Source organism: Cervus elaphus, chromosome 5 (assembly GCF_910594005.1).
Source record: "Cervus elaphus chromosome 5, mCerEla1.1, whole genome shotgun sequence".
NCBI classification, from domain to species: domain Eukaryota; kingdom Metazoa; phylum Chordata; class Mammalia; order Artiodactyla; family Cervidae; genus Cervus; species Cervus elaphus.
This window is the reverse complement of record NC_057819.1, coordinates 6,113,606-6,128,242: the sequence shown is the minus strand read 5'-3', so window position 1 is coordinate 6,128,242 and position 14,637 is coordinate 6,113,606. Positions and strand designations below refer to the sequence as shown.

Here is a 14,637-nt window from a genome sequence, read left to right as displayed (position 1 = left end):
GCTGCCGATGGTGATAGGCACTCAGAAGAACAGAAACCCCGCAAATGGTGGAGAACGGCTGTGGGCGGGGCCACGGCTTTACACGTGGGTCTCCCCGAGGCCGACACGTCTGAGATGAAACCGTGATAAATGAAGGACAATGGAAGTGGGAGAGGCGCTCGCGTTCTCCATCCTGGAGACAAAACCGGAATCAACCAGTGAGCTCAGAAATGCTCGGTATAGGATCCAGCCCCGGGGCGGGGGGTCTGATGTAATGCCTTTGGGGGCGGGGCCTGGGCATCAGCATTTTTAAAAAAGCTTTCCAGAAGGTTCTAACGTGCACCCAGGGTTGGAAACTAGCAATTTCCGTTTCCAGGACAGTTTTTCAGGTGCGGGGGTGTGGAGAAGAAGCAGAAACAAAGGCTCAGAGGTGAGCTAGGGTTTGTCCTGTTTCCCCCGGAAGGGAGAACAGCGGTGGAGAGTATTGAGCAGCGGTGGGCAGGGCGGGGCCGGGCGAGCACGCGGCTGGAGAGACGGGATTCGTATTCGGGCCGTGCGGGGAAACCCGGGGCTCCTCAGCTGTCTTCTTAGTAAAATGGGCTCATGAGGCTTCCGACCTCAGCACATCATGAGAACGGAGAAGCCTGAGACGCAGAGAGTCAGCGCCAAGCCTGAGGGCGGCCCCAGGGGAAACAAAGAGAGCCGGTGGTTGCCGGGCTGCCGGGTTGAGTTCGGGGTGATACGAGGGTCAGGCCACTGAAGAGCAAAGGCCGCGGTCTGGGGTGTCCCCACAGACCTCCGTGGAAGACACGCCCGTCCAGCTGCTTCTTAACACAGGGCTTCCAAAGACACCGTGGTTCTCGCGTTGGTCAAAACTGCAAAGGCGTGTCTGTGCGCTGAAGCTTCTGACAAGTCCTGCAGTCAAGAACTTTCTTACTGAATCTGTTCAAACTTAGAGAAGCAAGGCTGGTTTGACCTCCCGGTGCAGGGGGGTAGGGGAAATGTCCCCGCTGCTCAGGGAGCCTCTCCAGACCTTCCCTATAGTGGTCCTCCTCTCCTCTCCCCATCCTTCTCCCTTCTGTCACCCAGGGCTTTCTCCCTCATAGCACTGGTCATGAGGTGAACTTAACTTGCTTGTTCATTTGTTTACCGGTTACATATAGACAGGGACATGGTCCATCTTAATGGCTGCGTGATTCCTGGGTGTTTAAAAATTATTGGTTGAATGAAGAAGTGGAAAGGTGGGAGCAAGAGAGAAGGGGGGAGAAAGAAGTGGGAAGCAGAAAGCAGGGTGAAAAGATGGAAGGAAGGAGCGAAGGAGGGCAGGAAAGGAGGGAGGGAGGGAAGGGGATTAGAAGAACTGGTGTTTCACAAGCTCAGGTGGTTCCTGAACTTTTTTTTTTTTTTTGCCACACACGTGTTTATTGCACTAGGAATGCCACTTGAGACAGAAAACAAAGCCCACAGGCGGTGGTGGGCTGACCCTGTTACAGAGGGAAGTGACCAGCAGCAGTCAAAGCCCCAGACTGCCTTAGTGCTCGTCCATCTACATACACCATCCGATTGATTCACTTAAAAAAAAAAAAGTCCAGCTTCTTACCTTCCCCCAGACAGCGGCAAGCTGATTACATGCACACGCTGGGCACTGCATGGCACTGTGTCATGGTTTTGCAGCCACAGCCAGGCCCGAAGTCTGCTGTTGGCACCTAGAACCCACCCGGGTGGTTGCTCAGCCCGTCTGCCTCCTGCGCTGAGAGCCGCGGGTCCTCCAAGCACCAGCAGAACAGCCGGGCAAGGCTGCAAAGCCCGTGGTAGCGCCCTAGATCTGCATGAAAACATATGGATCTGAGAGGTGTGGGAGTCTGTCTTTTTTAAATTGCATCAAACCCTTCCCTTGCCTTGAGAGCCCTACATTTTTCAAAGCCACCGAACCCGGTGCCAGGCTGCAGTTTGCCTTTCCCGTTCACCTGCCTTCAGAGCGCCGAAAAATAATGAACACCCCCCCCCCAAACTCCCCTCCAGCCTGCAAAAGGCAGAAGGAAAACAAGCAGCCGCCTTCTTCCTAACCATTTAACATGTCTTGACGCCTTCTCTTCCCCCAAAGAAGGAACTGGCTTTTTTTTTTTTATATATATATTCGTCTTTTTGCAAGAGGTGTTTGCGGCGTGCAGATCAAACCCCTTTATTCCCAGTTTCTTGTAGGTGCCTGTGTTCTGGGACTTCAGAATGCCACGTGGGGAAGACAAGGCTGGGTCCCGTGGAGAACAAGACAAGGCACTGGCTTGCCGATGGGGTTTCCATCCATCCATTCATTCGTTCACTCACTGAGTTCCTGCTCTGGGCCTGGCTCTGTGTCCTGGGCACCAGGAACATGGACACACGTTGCAATGAAGCCAGCTTCAAGGAGACTGCCCTTCAACTTGCAGGTGTGAACCCTAGTTTATCTTCTAACAGGAAAGCTAATTGAAAAGCTCCATTAGCAAAGGCAAGCCCAAAGAACCCTTTGAATGCCTGTAGGGAAAAATTGGAAGAGGAGATGGGGGGTGGGGGGCGGTGTGAGGCAAGGAGCCAGAAGCACCAGGCATGTTTGATTCAGGCCTCACCTGTTACCTGGCAAGTAGGCACGAATATTCCCATTTTACAGCCCTTGCCAATAGGAAAACTGAGGCCTGGAGAGATGAACAGGCTGGACTAAGCTCACGCAGCAGGAAGGTGGGCACGGGTCCTCCCATGGGTCAGCAAACGGCTAAGACCACAGTGATTATACTATGTTCACAGCAGGATGGGAGGGGGTGCGAAGGGGGTCCCCAACTTCATCTCCTTTTGCTCCTAAGGACTTGAGTCATGCACTCCCTGTGAGCAGGATGGAGTAGGTTTTCTTACTGTCCCTGTTTTGCAAATGAGGATATTTAGGCTCAGAGAGGCTCTCAGTTTTCTTAAGGTCGCACAGCAGTAAAAAAAACCTGGATCCATTTCAATGCTCCCTCCAACTCATGTTTCCATCTCTCTCTCTCTGTCTCACACACACACACACACACACACACAGAGTCAGTTCAGCTTAATTCCACCCACAGCAGCCTGAGGACACTTTGAGCCCCAAGTGTGGCTTTTCCCGACAAAGCCAGCCCTCAATTATTGGGAAGTGCCTCCCCCCAGCCATTTCTGAATCCATCTGAGAAAAATACATAAAGCTGGGGCCGGACTCTCCGGTGATGAGATGACGGCAGTGGATGGAGAAGGAGGTCAGATGGCTTTGCGGTGGCGCTGGTGAGAACACACACCCTTTCCTGGTGGCTCCCGGGGTTCAGGCAGCACCGCATGGGGAGCCCTGGAGAAGTGCCTGTCATCGAATCTGCAGAGAACTCAGCCTTCCCCATTCCTTCCTTCCATTTGCTCTCCTTACTTTTTTGTTAAAGCAGCGCTGCCTCTGGGATGGTGCAGAGGAGATGAAGGTGATGGGGATGGTGGGAGGACACATGTTTCAGAGTCACATGGGGCTGGAAAAACAGTGTTGAGGGAAGACAGGCTCTGTATCAGGGTCAGGTCAGCAAAGGACTGCCTATACAGGTCTCTGGCGAAAAAACCCAGATAATCCATCTTGCCTTGGGTCGTCCCCAGCTGTCATCTCCCTTCCCCCACTGCTCCTCTACCTGTTATTTTTGTTTTAAATGGAGAGCAGGAGCCTTGAAACAGAAACATTGCCTCCAAATTTGGGGGAAGCGGATAACGAGGCCAGTCTGGTAATTTCACACGGGTGACAAGAGAAACAACTTACGCGACTGACTGACAGTTGCCATGTACGAAACAGAACCTTCTGGAAAGGCTCCTGGGCTGGCTGGGGAGGGGGTGGGAGGGGGTGGGGCGGAGGCTGAGAGCTCTTTGAAGGAGGGGGTGGTGGTGACTGGGGGGGCGTGGAGGAGACCCGGTGGCCCTGTCACCCCTGCCCACAATCTGTGGGGTCTTCACCACCTCATCAGACATTCGAGCTGACAACGGTGCGAAATTGAAATTGTAGAGTTGATTAAATGATGTATTTAAGGCTTCATAAAAGGAGGGGGCGGGTTGGGGGTCGGCAGGGGGGGCGGGTGGAGTTGGAGAGATGAAGGAAGAGGGAGCAAGATGAGGAGGTAGGGGGAGAGGGGGATGGAGAGAGACGGAAAGACGGCAAGAAAGATGGGGAGAGAGGCTGCAGGAAGCAGAGGGTGGAAGGGGCCCAGTGAAGTGGGGGGGGGGGCGGCGGGGGCGGGGATGTGTTCCCTCCCTCCCCTGCAATGGGGGGAGGGTTTATCTCACCAGGAGCAGCAGGCTCAGTCACTGATCTAATCAAATTATTCAGCATTAAAAAACTGCCAAGACATTCCAGTACTTTAGCTTCCAGAGCCCCAGCTGGGATCAAATGCTAATCAACATCGCGGCGCTATTTATTCCCACTGTCAGGCTGCTGCGTGTTTGTTTTCCGAGGCCTGCATACTAAAACCGGAGGAGGCGAGGTGGCTCCGGCCGGTGGCAAGGGGCTGAGGAGCCAGGGCTGGTCAGGAGGAGGTTGGGGTCAGGGTGGGTGCAGGCAGGAGATGGGGGGAGCCACCAGAAGCACCCACGGAGCCAGGGAAGTGGCCTCTAAACAGCTCCTCCTGGACCCAGGCATCATGTCCTGGTCAGCCTTGCACCCGCCCATCTCCCCTCTCAGGAGTCCCGGGTCAGGGTGAGTCAGCTGCCAGTTTGGTCTCAGGGCTGCGACTCGGGCGCTGTGACCCCTGGCAGCTGGCTTCCCTTCTCTCAACTTCCTTCCACTCCCTCCTCTGTTACATGGGGCCCTGAAACCCCTCCCACCGTCAGGATTCAGATTCAAGGAGAGGGAGGTGATAAAAGACACGGGACCTGATCGCAGAGCTCAGCCTTGGCTGTGTGACTTTGCCCGAGGGACTTCCCCTCTCTGTGCCTCAGTTTCTTCCTTTATAAAGTGGGGGATGTCAAGAGTGCCAATCCCGTGGGGTGATCTATTGTGACGTGTAAGGGGAGTTATTAGACAGAAAGCATACGGGGCACCCTCAGTGGATGTTAAGAATAACTATCAGCTCTTAACATTTTCGCAAGCGTTGGGTGAAATAACACGTGGAAAATTCAGCAGGGGAACTGGAAGAGAGGAGGTTTGATGACGGTGGTGATCGAGATGAAAGGATGAATGAGTGGCTCACACTATCACTGTTTAAAGGATGCTAAGCCCTATTGCTCTTCCTGCCCTTATGTTTCTCCTGCATCCTTCCCTGGATCTCCATCAGCAGGGCCTCCAGCCCAGGCAGAGAGGGTCAGACTTCCCAGGACGCCCCCAGGGCCTTGGGGATTTCTTCTCTGCAGGGGCTGCAGAAGCCAGGAGGGGAGGACTCAGCCCAGATTCGCCCCTGAACTTGGCACCCCTCTCGTGGGATCCCGCCCCTGGCCCATTCCCTGAAGGTCATGGCGCTGGATGGGGGGTGGGGGTGGGGGGGGAGACTAATTAATTTCCTTTGTTTTTCAGAGTTTCATTTTTTAAATTACAGCCTTCCCTCCTCTCTAATAAATACTCAACAATTAAAGCTTTTTTTCCCAAAGTGTGATTTCAACATTTCAATGTCCCTCCCCTCCTGTCACCTTCGCTGCCATAAACAGATTCGTAAAAACTGCTTTTGACGCCCCAGCTGCCATTAGGCACTTAAAATCCCGTAATTATCATCCTATCATGGGCCTGTTAACGAGCAGTAAAAATAAGGCCATTGAATATGGTAATTTATTCGTAAATTAGCCTAATGAGAATAGGTTTCAGACACTGTTTACTTGCGGGCTGCCTACGCCTGGCCAAGGCAGCGGCGACGGGGGGAACGCGCCTGGGAGGATGGCCTGGCGTGGGCAGTGAGCCCGAAGGGTGGCGATGTCCCCGCCCCCCCCGGGGGGCTCTGCACCCAGGTCTTTGAGTCTGTTCCCTCCATCCAGGCAGTTCCTGGCTCCTGTGGGCCATGGGACAAGTGACAGCCCTGCCTGCTGCCCGCCAGGCTCAAGAGAGAAAGACGTGGCCTTGGCACGCGTGTCAGGGCTTGTGGTCAGTGCTGACAGCGGCTGGGAAACCCTTAGGAGCTGGGGGACCTTGGGCAAATCATCATGTAGTCCTCGGTCTTCTCATCTGTAAAATCGGATGAATGCGTCAGCTAATGGAGCCATTAAAAATATTTTAAAGATCAATTGGGGTATGTGTAAATGCTTAAAACAGTGCCTGGCATATGGTAGGTGCTTTATACACATAATTGTGGTCATTATGGGCTTCCCAGGTGGCTCAGATGGTAGACAATCTACCTTCCATGCAGGAGATGTGGGTTCAGTCCCTAGGTTGTGAAGATCCCCTGGGGAAGGGAGCAGCTATCCACCCCAGTATCCTCGCCTGGAGAATCCCATGGACAGAGGAGCCTGGCAGGACTACAGTCCATGGGGTCACAAAGAGTAGGACACGACTAACACTTTCACTTCCCTTGACTTCTTGGTGATTATAAATATCAGGGCATCAGCAAAGATAATCCAGAGCTGACTGACTTGCCCGTAGAAGGTATCCCTACAATTTATTATTGGTTGAATCCCAGCAAAAGCCACATCTGCCTGGAATTACAGAATGTGACCTTATTCAAAAATGGGGTAATAATAAATAGGAGGTCATACTAGATTAGAAAGTGAAAGTGTTAGTTGAAAGTGAAAGAGTCGTGTCCGACTCTTTGTGACCCCAAGGACTGTAGCCCACCAGGCTTCTTAGTCCCTGGGATTCTCTACGCAAGAACACTGGAGTGGGTTGCTATTCCCTTCTCCAGGGCATCTTCCTGACCCAGGGACTGAACCCAGGTCTCCTTCATTGCAGGCAGATTCTTTACCGTCTGAACCACCAGCAAAGTCCCCTATAGTAGATTAGATAAGTAAGTAAGTAAGTAAAGTCGCTCAGTCATGTCCAACTCTTTGCAACCCCATGGACTGTAGCCTACCGGGCCCCTCTGTTCATGGGACTCTCCAGGCAAGAGTACTGGAGTGGGTTGCCATTTCCTTCTCCAAGGGATCTTCCCGACCCAGGGATTGAACCCGGGACTCCAGCATTGCAGACAGATGCTTTACCATCTGAGAAGATAAGCATGCCAGTCAAGGACTCAGGATTCATACTAGATAAGAGTGAGCCGTAAGTCCTTGACTGGTGCCCTTATTAGAAGGAGAGGAGACACACAGCCCAGAAAAGGAGACAGAAGCTGGAGGGACGTGGTCACAAGCCAAGGAGTACCTGGGGCCACTGGAAGCTGGAAGAGGCAGGGAGGCTCCTCCACTAGAGAAGTGGGAGTCAGTCATGAGGCCAAGATTTGGGCCTGAATACCTGGGAGATTGGAGGTACGGTCTCCTGAGATTTGGCATTGGCTTACATGTGGGCTGAAGAAGAGCCTGGGGCCAGAGCCGCATCACAAGCCCAACCTCTAACATTCAGTCAGGTTCCCTGAGGGCAGGAACTCTGTCCACTCAGTTTGCTGTAGCATATTTGTTGAACAAATATCCAACCTTGGAGTGTAGTTGGGTCTTCTTCTCAATGGTGATAGAACGTTTAACTCAGAGGGGGGACAGCCTAAGCAAATTAATACAGGGAAAGGGTTAGAGGGGGATGTGATGGAGGCAAGGGGATGACCCTGGGAGGCAGTTTCATTCACTGCTCAGAAGGAATAAGCAGAAGGCTGCAAGAAGCAAGGATGCCAAGTATAGCTATTCAGGTTGCTGACTGCATAAGGGCCTTATAGAGTCACAGATCCTGGGGCAGGGCTTGAAGAAGGGGTTTCCTTTTTGCAGATGTCCTGTGTGGACTGTGTCTAATATGATAGGAAGCAGCCCCTGTTTCTGATCCCGCTAGCCTGGAACTCAATGCAGTAACCGACTACTACAAGCAGGCTGTGCCCAACGGCCCTGGACTCTTGAGACAGTCTCCCGCCTCTCCACTCTCAGGAACCCTGGCGCCTAGCATCACACCTCTGGGGAAGCTGACCCAGCCCAGCTCCCACGGAAGGCAGCACCTTTGGGACCTCCGCCGAACCCAGCCTTTTGGATGACTCAGATCTTTGCCCCCTGGAGCGTCCCCGGTCTCACAGAGCCATCATTGCTCTATTTCTCTCTCTGCAACTCATTCTCCCTCCTCCTCCCTCTCCCTCCCCCTCCTTCTCCTTTTCCCCTGACCCCATGACCCCAGCTCAGGTTCGTTCAGGTTCCCAGGCATCCTTTGCTGTCCAGCGCAAGTGCCAGGTGTGCGCAAACCCACCTTCTCAGGAACACCTTGCCGTAACTCTGACCCTCTCCTTTTCACGAAAAAGAGAAATGGGGCTCAGAGATGCGCAGTGACTTATCTGAGGTCACACAGCCCAGAGCAGGCAGAGCTGTGGCTCAAACTGGTATCTGTTTCCTAGTTCAGAGACTTCCCTCTGACGGTGGCCATCAGTCAGGAACAGCCGCCCATTCAAACACTAGCACCTGCACTGGAGCATTCAGTCCCCTGCAGCCATGCAGGCGAAACCCACCTAGGTTTCTATTTGCTTCTTGGGGTGCACGTTTTAATGAGCTCACCCCTCAGCTCGGAAAAGGTCCCCATGAAGACGGAGTGTGAGCAGTCAGAACCTGGATTAGATCTCTTCTAGAAACCAGAGGAGATGTGTAGCTTAGCCTTCCAAATCCATAGCTTAAACCACCATCTGTGCAGGTCCACATAGAAGTCTGGACCCCTGGGCAATATTTTTAAAAAATCGCACAGGCTTTGCCCAAAGCAGCCTCGTAACGCCCCTTCGTGGCCCCGTCGCCTCGACGTCTGCTGGGGACCTAGGCCATTTTTCTTCCATCCCCTGACAGAGGCTGCAAGTTTTCACGGGCAATGGTGATGAGGTTTCCAACCGACTTTTGACCAAACAGATTTCCAACTGCATTTGAAAAGGAAAATATCTTTCCAATGTACCAAATAATGAAAAATGACTGGGCGAGTTTATAACTGTTGATTTAGCCACCAGACTCCCCGCTTACCCCGCCAGCCCTGACTCTGGTTCTCGGGAGGTTTTCATCGAGCATTAATTCACTCTCTTTCTCAGCGCACAAAGAAATAGGCCCTTCTGAATCCATTCGGCAAAGCATTAGCTTCAAGGCCTGTTGGAAATGGTTTAGCATCTGCTCTTAATAGACGTCTCAGTGAACGAGATGGGCAAGGGCTGAACGAGGACACACAGCGTCAGGAAACAAACATCAGCTCTCGGAGCGGGGTTGGATTTGGGGGGCACCCAGGGCACACAGAAGTGGAGGCCCTCGGGGCGGAACTAAGCCACCCTTGAGCCCTTCAACCTACCCGTGAAGCCACGAGAAAAGGTTTCCCTCTGGTGCTGCACCTTCAGATAATGCAGAGAGCTTTTAAAAATCAAGATGCCCGATGCTGAAATTTAATGAAACACGGAGGGTTCCCATAATACTCTCTGCCCCCACACATGCATAACCTTTCCCACCATCAACATCCCCCCTCAGGATAGAATACTTCTTACAGTTGAGAAGCCTACAGCGGTACCTAACTATCACCCAAAGTCCATAGTTCAAATTAAGATTCACTCTTGATGTTTGTACAGTCTATGGGTTTGGAAAAGTTTATAACGATATACCCATTCTTATAATCTCATACAGATTATTTTCACTGCCCTAAAAATCGTCTGTGCTCTTCCTGTTTATTACTCCTTCTCTTTTAATCCATGGCAACCACCAATCTTTTTATTGTCTCCATAAGTTTTTTTCCTTTTCCAGAATGTTAAATAGTTGGAATCATATGGTATGAAGTCTTTTCATATTGGCTTCTTTCACGTATAAGTGTACATCTAAGGGTTTTTTTTCATATTTTTTTCATGGCTTGATAGCTTGTTTATGTTTAGTGCCGAATAATAGTCTACAGTGTGGATATACCAGAGTTTATTTATCTCTTCAACTACGGAGAGAATCTTGGTTGCTTCCTCTTTTAAATTTTTTTTTATTGGAGTATAGTTGATTTATAATTTTGTGTTATCTTGGTTACTTCCAAGTTTGGGGGGATTATGAATAAAAGTGCTATAAATATAATTTTTTAAAAAAATGCCTAATGGAGATGAATTCTAGCTAAATCCCTGATCAGTTATGTCAGAATCTCTGGAAAGGATCAGGAAATCAGAGTTTTGTTTGGTTTTTAATTACTGCAGGTGGTTCCATTGTGCAACCAAGATGGAGAACCAGTGAGCAAGGCTGCTGGACCAGCGGTTCTCAGAGTGAGTCCCATACCAGCAGCAGCGGCACCACCTGGGACCTTGTCAGCAATGCAGATTCCTGGGCCCTCCTCCCGTCAAGACCTGCCTTAGGTGTGACTGACCTCATCACACACTTCTGATGTGGTCTGTCATGTTCCAAGCAATTCACATGTTGGAACAAGTTTGGGAGCCGCTGAGCTGGCCCTTGTCAGAGTAGGGAATGTATATTTACTCTCTTGGGCAACCATCCATTCATTCACTCACAGTTGCTCATGGATTCGCCATGGTGATTGTCCTTCTAGGAGCCTAACACTGGGCCAGGTATTGGGCATCCAGTGATAAATGCAGATGTGGATCTTACATTTGAGGCGCTTAGAGTCTCCATGTGGAATTTCCCAGATAATAGAGGCAAAGGTGAAGATTGTCAAGGTCAGGGAAGGGTTTGACCTGAGCTTTCAGAGAACAGCCTGTTTCCCTCTGCTCTCTGCCTGCATGCATCCCCTGTGAGCAGCTAACATCACTGCTAAGAAATTCACCTGTGCGTTTTCTTACTGGGGCTTCCCAGGTGGCGCTGGTGGTAAAGAACCCACCTGCCAATGCAGGAGACATAGAGATGTGAGTTCGATCCTGGGTTGGGAAGATCCTCTGGAGGGGTGCATGGAAGCCCACTGCAGTATTCTTGCCTGGAGAATCCCATGGACAGAGGAGCTTGATGGGCTACAGTTCCTAGGGTCGCAAGGAGTCAGAAGCGACTTAGCACACATGCGCATTCTCTTACTGACCCAACATTCATTCCACAAATCCTTCCTTAAGCATCTACAGGGTACCATCCTCCATGCTAGAGGCTAGAGATTCCAGGAGGTCCAAGTCTCCCAAATTATAAACTCCAGAAGGTGGGAGGGCCCAGAGCAGACCATTCTTGTTAAAAGGTCCTTTGGTGACAAATAGCAGCATGGTTCTTTCCACCCTGGCCAGGGACCAGTCAGTTTCCTTCATCCCTTATAGATGCAGAAAAATGCATGAGTCAAGACTATGGTCTCTGTCCTGAGCAGCCTGGGTTTGCATCAGGTTTGTAGAACTACTAGCTGGTTGGCCTTGAGCAAGTTGCCTCTTTTCTGCACACCTCAGTTTCTTTATCTGTAGAATGGGAGTAAACACACTATCGACCTCATTGGGTTGTTACAAGAATTAATGAAAATTGGCAGAGCACTTAGAACAATGTCTGGAACATAGGTCTTATTAAGTCTTTGTTAGCTAAATCACAAACCTTACTTTTGAAACAGTTACTCGAAAATAAAATCCATTGTAAAACCAGATTGCTTTGCTTGTTCCATGATTGCCATAGGGGATTCATTTCACAAAGGGAAAAACTTGGGTAGCCGTGTGTTGAATTTGCTAAGAGTGAAGGAGTCGTGCTGCCGGCTTCTGACAGGTGCGGGAAGGGAACTTTGCTAGGAGGTATGGCAGGTTGCTGTGGAACACCCATCTCTGAAGGGTCTGGGAGCTCCTTGAACTCCCTGGTTTTGCCTCCATGTTCGTCTATCTTTTTCCTTTCTTTGCCCCCAAAGTCCTTGCAACACTGGGAGGTGAGAAGGTGTCTCAACTAAGACCTAGTAAGGGACACATGTCCTGCGTTCTTAACATCTCAGGACGGAAAATACTGAGAACTTTCCTGAATCCACAAGCCAAGCCTGCTGTGAAGAAAAAAAAAAATATCTTCCCTGTACATCTCTCTTCACTTCCTGTACCTTTCCCTCCACTTCCTGCTCCACAGGAAGTGTTGAAACAGGAAGTGATCACTTCCCATCTCCTGGGCATCTTGGCCAAGGTGCTCTGAACATAAACACTCCCCTCAGCAGAGTGCTGGGCAAGGGCCATCCCTCTCGATTCTGCCGTCGAGATCCAAAAAGGAGCATTCGGCTTCCCAGCATTTCTTGCCAAAGATGATCTCAGATTCATCTGTTCCCATTCACAGTGAGCAAAGGCCTTGATTTTAATAAGGGTGCGGCTCCCCTTCTCCTGTTCCTGAAACGGGGCTGGGTGTGGGGTTGTTGATGGTCAGAACTGGGGTGAATCTGGAGAAAAGTGTCCTCGTGTTGGCAGCTGGCGACGTCTGCTACCTACAAGGGTTTTGGCATCTCTCCTTGTGTGGCTCTCCTCTCACACAATCTGCTCTCTCCTGAGGGCCCCTGGGCCCCTGCCTGCTCCCATCTCCACTGACTCATTTATTATTATTTTTTTTAAGGTTGAACATTTATTCTGGGAATGCAGAGTTGAATGAGACACAGCCCTGTCTCGTGGAGCTCACAGCTGGAACACAGGATGGGGGCAAGTGAACAAATAAACAGACAGTTAAACACAGTGGTAGGAAGCGTGACACGAGAGGCAGGGGCACGTAACAGCGTGAGACGAGACATTAACGCAGCCTGGAGAATTAGGGGAGGTTGCATGCGCAGAGGGGATCCAGCAGAGCATCTCTCTCAGAACCTCCCTGCATCCCTTGGACCTTATCAACTCACTGTGCCAGCTGCTGCAGGCATCTTTGGGTCTGAGGGGTTGTGCCAGAGATCCACGGCACAGGTTACAAGTGCTCAAGAGTTAATTCATCAACCCCAACACAGAACAGCCCTCATTCTGGAGAAATGGTGTGTTAATACCCAAGCCCCCTCACTCCTCCAGTGAGATGATGCTGAAGCTTGTGTTTTATGGTGTTTTCTAGACTTTCTCTGCAGGATCAAGCTCCAGCCACCCTCTGTGATAACTGGCTCTATGATATACCCTTTTGACCCACCTCAGTTCCTCATTCCCCTAAGTGAACACCCTGGGGTTCCTTTCCCAAAACACTCCCTGCTGTTGAATCCTCCATGTTGGCTTCTGGGGAAATTCAAAGTAAGTGTGTGGGGAGGAGAGAGATATGGTCAGGTCTGGGTTTCCGAGAAGAGTTGCTCTTTTTATCCACGTGGCTGGGAGGCGTCTCAGAGTGGACAGGTGAGACAAGACCACAGGTTATGATCTGACTGGACACCAGGATTCAGCCCGACCTTTCAGTCCTGGAAATGCTAAGAATGTTCCCCCTCTGTGTCCCAGAGAGCATTCCTTTCCTCCTTTAACCTCACAATCCCCTTGAGGCAGTTTCTGTCAATGGGAACCCTGAGGTCCAGGGTCAGGGAGCAGGTGACTGGCAGACGGTGACTCTGCCATCACTGGGTAGAGATAGGATTGAGGCCAGGAAGACCCAGTATTCGGGCAGCTGGACTGGCATGTTCTGAGACAGGAACTCTGGCCCAGAGAAGGGAGTGATCTACTCCAGGGGATGTCTAGACCTAAGACACTCAGAGTCTGGTGGGCCCTGAGCACCTGCTGTATCACACACACGCCAAGGGTGACGGTGGACGTCCCCGGCTGCTGTTCTCCGGGGTCCTTCCCACGGCCAGGTCCCCAGTGTGTTTCATGATTTAATAGGAAAATTAACAGTTAAAGTGTGTGTGGGGGTTAGTCTCTCAGTCGTGTGTGACCCCATGGACTGCATGCAGCCCTCCAGGCTCCTCTGTCCATGGGATTCTCCAGGCAAGAATACTGGAGTGGGTAGCCATGCCCTTCTCCAGGGGATCTTTCTGACCCAGGGATTGAACCCAGGTCTCCTGCATTGTAGGCGGTTTCTTTACCACCCGAGCCACCAAGGAATCCCCTAATAGTTAATAGAGAGGAAGAAAGAAGGGGAGAGTAGAAAGAGGGGAAGGAGGGGAAGGAAAGAGGGAGGGAAAGAAATCTCAGAAGGGCCGGGCCCCTGGCAAGGGAATTAGAATGTGAATGAGCAGGATTTTTTTTTTTAAGAGAACATTATTTATTTACTTTAGGCTGTGCTGGGTCTTTGCTGCTGCATGGACTTTTCTCTAGTTGAGGCGAGCGCGGGCTACTCGCTAGCTGCAGTGTGGGGGTTTCTCGGGGCGATGCCTTCTCTTGTTGTGGGGCGTGAGCTCTGGGGCGCGTGGGATCAGTAGCTGTGGCTCACGGGCTTAGTCGCCCCATGGCATGTGGAACCTTCCCAGTCCAGGGATTGAACCCGTGTCCTCTGCATTGGCAGGTGGACTCTTGACCACTGGACCACCAGGGAAGTCCGTGAGCCAGTTTTTTATCCCTGGTTCCAACTCCTGAGGACTTTGCACCTGGTGACAGGTTCCTCCATGTCTCAGCATTTAGGATTTCTCATTCGCCCAGTGGGAGCCTGCTTCATTTATTCCTGAGCAGCAATAGCAGCAACAATATCAATGACACAACCGCGCTTCTGTAGGGTTTGCTCCATGCCTGGCCCTGTGCTAAGCACTTTGTGATCTTGGTTCACTAGAGGCTCAAGGTGACCCTGGGAGAGAACACTAAGCTAACG

General features: G+C 51.2%; 1 long non-coding RNA gene across 1 annotated transcript; it reads left to right on the top strand.

Moving 5' to 3' along the window:
* The first annotated feature begins 308 nt into the window (after positions 1-308).
* Positions 309-10,844, top strand: LOC122693279. The gene is made up of 3 exons (XR_006340843.1): positions 309-409; positions 2,172-2,405; positions 10,209-10,844. It is a non-coding gene; the product is annotated as an uncharacterized LOC122693279 (long non-coding RNA).
* The last annotated feature ends 3,793 nt before the right edge of the window (positions 10,845-14,637 follow it).